This window comes from Myodes glareolus, chromosome 25, assembly GCF_982192425.1.
Source record: "Myodes glareolus chromosome 25, mMyoGla1.1, whole genome shotgun sequence".
Classification (NCBI taxonomy): domain Eukaryota; kingdom Metazoa; phylum Chordata; class Mammalia; order Rodentia; family Cricetidae; genus Myodes; species Myodes glareolus.
In genome coordinates, this window is record NC_142050.1 from 24697250 (window position 1) to 24705260 (window position 8011).

General features: G+C 34.8%; 1 long non-coding RNA gene across 1 annotated transcript; it reads right to left on the bottom strand.

Moving 5' to 3' along the window:
• Window positions 1–1708: 1708 nt before the first annotated feature.
• LOC146889697 (uncharacterized) lies at window positions 1709–5698 on the bottom strand. Its single transcript, XR_014999933.2, has 3 exons — window positions 5511–5698; window positions 4936–4987; window positions 1709–3084 (listed from the first exon to the last, which is right to left on the bottom strand). It is a non-coding gene; the product is annotated as an uncharacterized LOC146889697 (long non-coding RNA).
• Window positions 5699–8011: the final 2313 nt, after the last annotated feature.

Here is an 8011-nt window from a genome sequence, read left to right on the forward strand (position 1 = left end):
AAAACTAGTAGTTCAGCGAAAATCTTTAAATCACCCCAGGTGTCTGAAGTCAAGCTGATACATTGACAAAGTTCCGAGAAGTTCATGGCTCCTGAGTGTGTTCACATGGTTACAGAAAACAAAACAAGGCAAAACCCCACAAATTCATCCCCTGAAACTACAAAAATTGATTTTCTCACGGTTTTGTAGGGCAATATGAGGGATCAAGTATCCCTTTGCAGAAGTGAAGGAGTTAGCAACATCATGGAGGCTCCAAAAAAGAATGAAATTGTTTGTTTTGTTTGTGCTTATGTTTCAGGCTATGATTTCTGTTTTCTAGTTCTGGTGGCTGCCTTCGTTCCCTGGTTTATGACCACATCTATCTAAATTCTACTTCCGTTTCAGTTTCACAGTCCCCAAGTATGTCTATCAGTGTTTCCCAACATGTGGGTCCCAACGCCTTTGGAGTCAATGCCTCTTTCAACAGGGTCACCTGAGACCATCAGAAACAACTGATATTTGCAGAATGGGTCATTACAGTAGCAAAACCACAGATACGAAGTTGACGTGCTTGCTTTTCCAAAGTTCTCAAAAAGCAATCTTAACCTTATGACAATCTGATAAATAAGAGCTTGACTAGGGTTCTCATCATTCCAACTGAATTACAATTAGAACCCAACATAATTGGTAGACACCTATGTCTCAGTAATACATGCTTAATAATGAAAAGTACATAAGAACACACTGAATTGATTTTATGTCCTTTTCATATTATATTACTGATAGAACATTTATAATGTACATATAACAAAATGTTTATATCCAGACAATTGAAGAACTAGCATGTAAATAGCAAGGAATCAACAACCAAATACTGGGGAAAGTGACTGATAAAATGCAACCTTGTACATAAACGTTACAGGCAATCATTCACAGCAGGCAGAATCTAGAACAGATTCAGCAAAGCAGCAGTAATTAATAGATAATGACACACTAAGACCGAACAATAGTTTACTGCTTGGAACTATAAGGAAGCCAGTTGGCAGTGCATACCATGTTGGACAAAATTAAAAAAAAAAAAAAGTAGACTAAGAAAATCGAGAGAAACATAAAACATTGCTTATATTCTAAGTTAATTTATATCAAACTATTGTGAGATATTTGTACACGTTGTGACATGTATTGCTGTGATAGGTACAATAAAAAGTCGAATGGCCAATCGTTAGGAAGAGGTCAGACCAGACTTCCACAAACACAGACGACTTCGGGGAGAAGAGTAGAAGAGAAGACACAGAATGAGTAAGACACACAGAATGGAATAGAGGTAAATGCCATGTAATAGAACATATATTAATAAAATTATGACTTAGTTTAAGTCATAAGATCTAGTTAGGAACAAGTCTAAGATACAGGCAAAGCTTTCATTAATGAATAAGAAAGAAGTCTGTGTCATTATGTGGCAGTTGGCTGGCAGGACAGAGAGAATCCTTACATCAAACTACATAAGACATCCCTAACCACAAGTCAGAAATTACATCATTGTTTGCTAAGAATTAACAATCTGAGTGCTGTCTGAGAGAGTACATGAGCAAACATCCAAAAAATGGAAATATTTTATATTTTTATAGAGTTGTAATTACATGAAATAGACATTTTTCAGGACTCAGTAAAGTATTTTGAAAGCATATGTATTTTATAATAGTTAAAGCATGTGCAAGCAAATCCAGCATATATATCTTTTCACAGTAACATGAAAAACAAACTATTTAGGAATAAATTTATTGCCATATGTGAAGAACTATCGCCATTAAATATTAACAAGAATAGAATGCATAAGGTTGTAAATAATTTTCTTTTTGTATTATAAGTTTTTATTGCTTCATTTTTTAAATTTATATATGTTCAAGGTCTATCAAATAAAACACAGCATGACTTTAAAAAAAAGGTGATCTGAAGCCTAAATCAAATGAGAATGGACAAGGCTCAGTATAAAGGAAACAATCATAAAAATGCTGAATTATTTCTCTTACTTAGTAATGGTTTGAATGAGAACTGACTCTTATATGCTCAGGTTTTTAAACCCTTGATCATTAGTTGGTGGCACTGTGAGTGGAGGTTTTGGAACCTTCAGAAGTATATCATTGTGGATAGACTTGGAAGGCTTATGCCCCATTATTGTTGTTTTTTGTGCATAGAGGAAATAAAACAGGCAAGTTTCCTGCACAGTCTGTCATTTCTTCCCCACCATTATCAGTATCCAACCCCTGTAAACCAATGTAAGGTCCTCTGTACACTACTTTTGGTAATGGTATTTTATCACAACAGCACAAATTGACAAATATACAGTTTTAAATGTACTATTTAGGTACCACACTGAGAGAGCATAATATCTGCACAATGAAAATAGAGTGGCTCAATGGAAGTAAAAAGATTCCTGAAAAGGATCCTGACATATCACAGTGAATTGATTTCATAAAGGCACAAAAGAGTACGCAAGAAAACATCAGTGCTACATTCAATTCATAAAATTACTACTAACAAATAGATAACCACGTGGGAGGCATGTATCTTCATCACTCTTCTCACTGCAAATCCACACATCAATTTAGGGAAACTTTAAATATAGATGTAAGACCGAACTCCACAAAGTGTCTGAAAACTCCCTTTTCATCAAAATCTACTGTTTTAAAAACTTAACTGAACAGTGCTGGGCAGTAGGGGCACACACCTTTAAGCCTAGCACTCAGGAGGCAGAGTAAGGTGAATTTCTGTGAGTTCAAGGCCAGTCTAGTCTACAGAGTTAGTTCCAGAATAGCTAGGGAAGCACAGAGAAACCCTAAACAAACAAACATATAAACAAACAAAATAGCTGAACAGATAAGATTCACTTTAGAATATTTTTACATAGGTGCATCTAAAAATGGACTTTTGTTCACAAGATACAAGAAATTTATTATGCTCAACAAATGAAAAAGAAAACGAGGTTTGAGATATGGGTCAATGGTTAGGAGAGCATACAGCTCGTGCAGTGAATCCAGGTTTGGTTCCCACAGGGCAGCTTCCATCCATTTCAAACTCTCTCTCCATGGGATCCAATGTCCTCTTCTGTGTGAGCAACATGCAGTCAATTAAAACAGAGAAAATTTATCTGAGCAGATATATTTTATGATTTACTAATATATGACTCAAGCAGAACTACCCAGTTCAGCACAGCTCAGGATGATCAGGTAACAGCATCAGTAGGCACACAAACTGATACACAGCAAGAACACCCAGAAGCAAGAGCAACTCATATCTAACACAAAATTAAATTAAAATATAATGGTCAAGTTGCAGTAAATTGAAGTAGTTTTTTCAACAGACTATAAGCACGCTTATATTAGCAAATATTTTATAACAACCATGGCTATAGATTAAACAGAAACACTTTTTAAGTACTCCAGTGGTTTTTTTTGTTTTAAACTAAATTGTAATTAATAACAGCCATCTCAAATGCTGTTGAGGTTATAGTTTTAACAAATCATTATTAGCTGATCTACAGTACAATGTCATATAGCTTATGATGGATGAAAATATGACAAGTTCAAGATGACTTAGGTGGTGTGATACAATGAACTGTATTATGTATTGTATGAAGAGCATATTAATTCCACACATAAGAAAAATTGCCCCCAAGAGAGAGTTCACAATGAAAAGAACATTCTAAAACACACCCAAAGCAGAACTCCTTGAAATTGACAGTCACACAAAAGAAATTTCTAAGAAATGCAACAAACATAGTATGAGCCCCTGAATGGATTCCTAGAACATTTCATTTTTCATTTCAGTAGCGGGTATGTTTTATTTGCTTAATTATTGGTTTTTGCAAGCTGTGTTTGTGAGTGGTAATAACTAGGGTTGGGGTTTGAAACTAGGAACTGATAGAAGCATACATAATCTTCCCAGTTCCTGAATCTGCCTACAAAGTGAGAAGTGATTTGAAGTTCAGGAGTAGAAAACTATCACGCCTCGAAGTCTGACTGTAAACTCATTATCCATTGTTGTAGCAAGAGATCAGATCATTCGTAAGAAATCTCAACCCTCTGGGTCATCATTGCATCTGGAATTTTATAGGTTACATATGTAATACATCTAAGTAAATGTATTTTAGATAGTAATCAAATTGTACATTTTTATGAGTAAACATTAAATTTGTTCACACTAAAGTTATTATATTTCATTCTAGAAAGAAACAGGACACATCTGGGAACTTCTTATAGACCACATATACTCTAAAAAAAAAAAGGTTTCATCTATGTTTCTTGTAGAAGTACTGGTGTTGGGTAGTATAAGATCACTATGACAGTCAGGATAATTAAGGGTGTAGCTCACATCTACTTCCCAGGGGATTTTTTTAATAAAATAAATGTGATGTTTGTTTATCTCTTAAGTCTTTACATTAGTAACTTTGCAAATCTTTACTTTTCCTTGTTTTCTTTATCAAATCGGAATTGTTTTAATCAAAATAAACACAGATCAGTCTGACCCTGCCTGCATATTTGAATCCACTCTGGAGCTTCTAATATTGCCTGTGCCTGGGATGCCTGCAAGACCATTTAAATCGGGACCTGTAAAATCCAGAAGGGCAAGACATCTGGAGCCATCTAAATCCTCCAGGGGATTCTCCTGTACAGAACAAACTCTGAGTGACTTTAGAGAAGTTTAAATGCCTCAAAACCTTAACATTCTTAGAACCAAGCCTGCTTGTGTTGTAGATGTGGAGAGGATTTTGTCTAATCTTAATTTAGCCTTGCAAAAATAATTATTTTCAAAATAAAAGAGAGAATGGACGTTAGAAAATAAAAGTCATCAAGAACATAGGAGCCTCAAACAAAACACTTTAAGGATAATTCAGAGCTTAGAGGGTGACCTTAAAGGGGCTTTTACTTAATAACCTCACACTGCTTTTCATCTTACCTTTCATGATAAAATTGCACAGAATATTCAGAGATGTACTTCTGACCAATTCCTAAATGAAGAAAACAAATAAGAACCAAGACTCATGATATACAGCCAAAGGAAGAACTTGAAGGAGAAAACATTATATATGACATGGACTCATAACAATATGAGCACATTCCTCAATTATTCTATGTGATCATTTTCTTGGGGTTTCTAAAATCAACGTGTTTCTAAATTTGAATTTATAGTTCAATTTAGAAGATGATAAACATTAAGATATTGAACACTAAGACTCCCTAAGCACTATGAGGGTTTTTGGATGTAAATAAAATGAAATCCCAACTTCTCTAAGACAGCTAATATCAAAGAAGAGGAGGGATTTGTGATTAAAATACAACCAGAAAAGGCTTCTAAAAGGACTTTATGAACTTTCACTGGTCATGTAATCCTAAAAATGGTTGTAGTTGAGCCCAGAGCTCAAAAGTTCATGGATCTAAACAATGAAACAGCTATTAAAGACAGAGTAGACCTGGATGACCACAACCAATAGCTGACATTTGCAAGCATTGTAATTCCCAGAATTCACTCACCTGGTCATGTCGTCACACTAAATTTCAGCAAAGTAGCCAATATATTGAACTGGCTCCTGAAAGGCAACATTAAGCTGGTATTTGGTCAAGGAAAGAATTGCTAATAATCTGTAAGTACAAGATGGTCTTCAAATTTTCAAGTAAATACTTTTCAGGGGAGCACTTGCCCTTCTATTTCCAGGTGCTATAAACGCTCTAACAAATACGACAAAGTCAGGTGACCCTGAGTAATGCAGAAAGATGAGGTTAACTTCAGTTTGTTAAAGATTTCTCTAGGAATTTATTTTTTTCTCTCTAGTTGGTGCAGAATATGTTTAATAAGTTACAAAATGCCTACAAGAATTAAATATATTTCTTTGTCCTTGGCCCTATAAACTTATTTTTCCTTGCAGGAATATACTAGCTCATTGCCTAACAGAAGTCCAACACAATCTTGAAAATAATTTATGAATGAAACAATGAATAGAAGAAATGAATATGTGTATTAAATAACCTCAATCTAAAGTCACTAGTTAACAAATAATTATAAAGTATCTATCATGTACTAAGTGCCATGTTAGTTTTAAGACACACTAATTTAAATAAAAGTTCTATTAATGCATTTTTGTTACTTGACATAAATTATAATGATATTTATCTTAGGATTTCCACTGCTGTGATGAAATACCATAACCTGCAATTTGGGGAAGAAAGGGTTTATTGACTTACACTTCTGCTTTGCTGTTCATCAACTTAGCAAGTCAGGAAGGAACTCACACAGGGCAGGATCCTGGCGGTAGGAGCTGACGGAGAAGCCGTGGAGGATGCTAATTTCTGACTTCCTTTTTATTGCTTGCTCAGTCTGCTTTCTTAAAGAACCCACGACCACCAGTCCAGGGATGGAACCACCCACCATGGTTTGGACCCTCCTGCATTGATCACTAAATGAAAAAAAAATGCCTTAAACCTGGATTTCATCTAAGTAATTTTCTCAACTGAGGTTCCTTCCTCTCTGATGACTCTATCTTGTGTCAAGTTGACACACGGAACCAGCTAGTACTATAGTTTATGATCTAGAGGACTGGTGTTCAATAAATAACTTTGTATGTCTACATTCAGTGGAAGCTCATTTTACATTTACCTATCTCTATAGAGCAGAAGGAAAAGGTGCTTCTTTGTTAGATCTAACATCACTACCATCATCACACTCTTTTAAATAGTAAGTCTTGGAATCTGCCGCCAGGATCCTGTGCTCTGTGTATTTGATACTGTGGTCATTTCATTAGTACTTGTAAACTACAGTTTCTTACCTTTTATCATGGGGCAAATACTAGAAGTTTGTATCTCACAGGTTCACACTGTTAATGAATTTCATTTTCTATACTGAGAATGAATTATCACTTGAAAAGCTGATACACCTTATTAAATACCAGGGTCAAATGTTCAAAATAGTCAAACTCAAAGATAATTTCTCTGTGGGCAGAAGAATTTGCAGACTGTGTTTTCAGGACAGCTTATACATAATAAAATACTTAAACAGATAGCATTGTATATCTAACATTCATCGGGAGGGGTCCCCAGAGAACCACTTGGGCATCCACTATTCTCACCATTATCATGTGTTCATGAAGTCAGAGGGAATAAATCATACTAAATGTTGACATTTACCTTTTATTTTCAATGTTTTATTATCACTGCATGCAATCTGATGGCTGACATAAAATGACTAACCCTCCCCCATATGCTTGTCTTGTTTAAATGAAAATTCTACATAATAAGGAAATCCTCAATAGGATATCTCACTGCCAACACTCCGTTAATTAATTCACTTACTCATTTGTTCATTGTTATATAAAGAGTATTGATGTCATGAGGAATATTGAGAAGCACACAATTGACTCTTATTTTGATGGTATTATACTAACTAAAAAGTAACTGATTAAAAAATAACACATTACTTTATAACCTGCCATTAGTTAAAGGCTATAAACTGAGTTGTTAAATAAGTTATTACCTGAAAAGTTAAAAATATAAATAAGTAATTTTAAAAGCAAATAAATTAGTACATAATTCCACCAGTGACTGTGCTTGGTGTTCAGTGTCTTATGTGGCAAGATGGAGAATTAAATTAAACATAGGTTGATTTTTGTGGGAGATATTGAAAGAGAGTTTCTCTGTGTAACAGTCCTGGCTGTGCTAGGCTTTAGTTTGGTTCTTAAAAACATCTCAGAGCATTCTTTATCACTGAATATACATGGTGAAGAAGGTGAGATCAAAACTTTGCTAAATACTGCAAATTGCAAAAAGTTACTGACTGTCCTATAGACTCAAGGTAAGTACTGCTTAGCATCATAATGGAATGGCACTTTTGAGGTAAAATCTTTCAAACTAAATATCTTCTGGTACCTAATAACAAGAGAAATACCATTTGTCACAGTATCGTGTGTGTGTGTGTGTGTGTGTGTGTGTGTGTGTACACAGAGTATGTTTTGTAATGCCATGTCAGATTGCTACAAACTGGG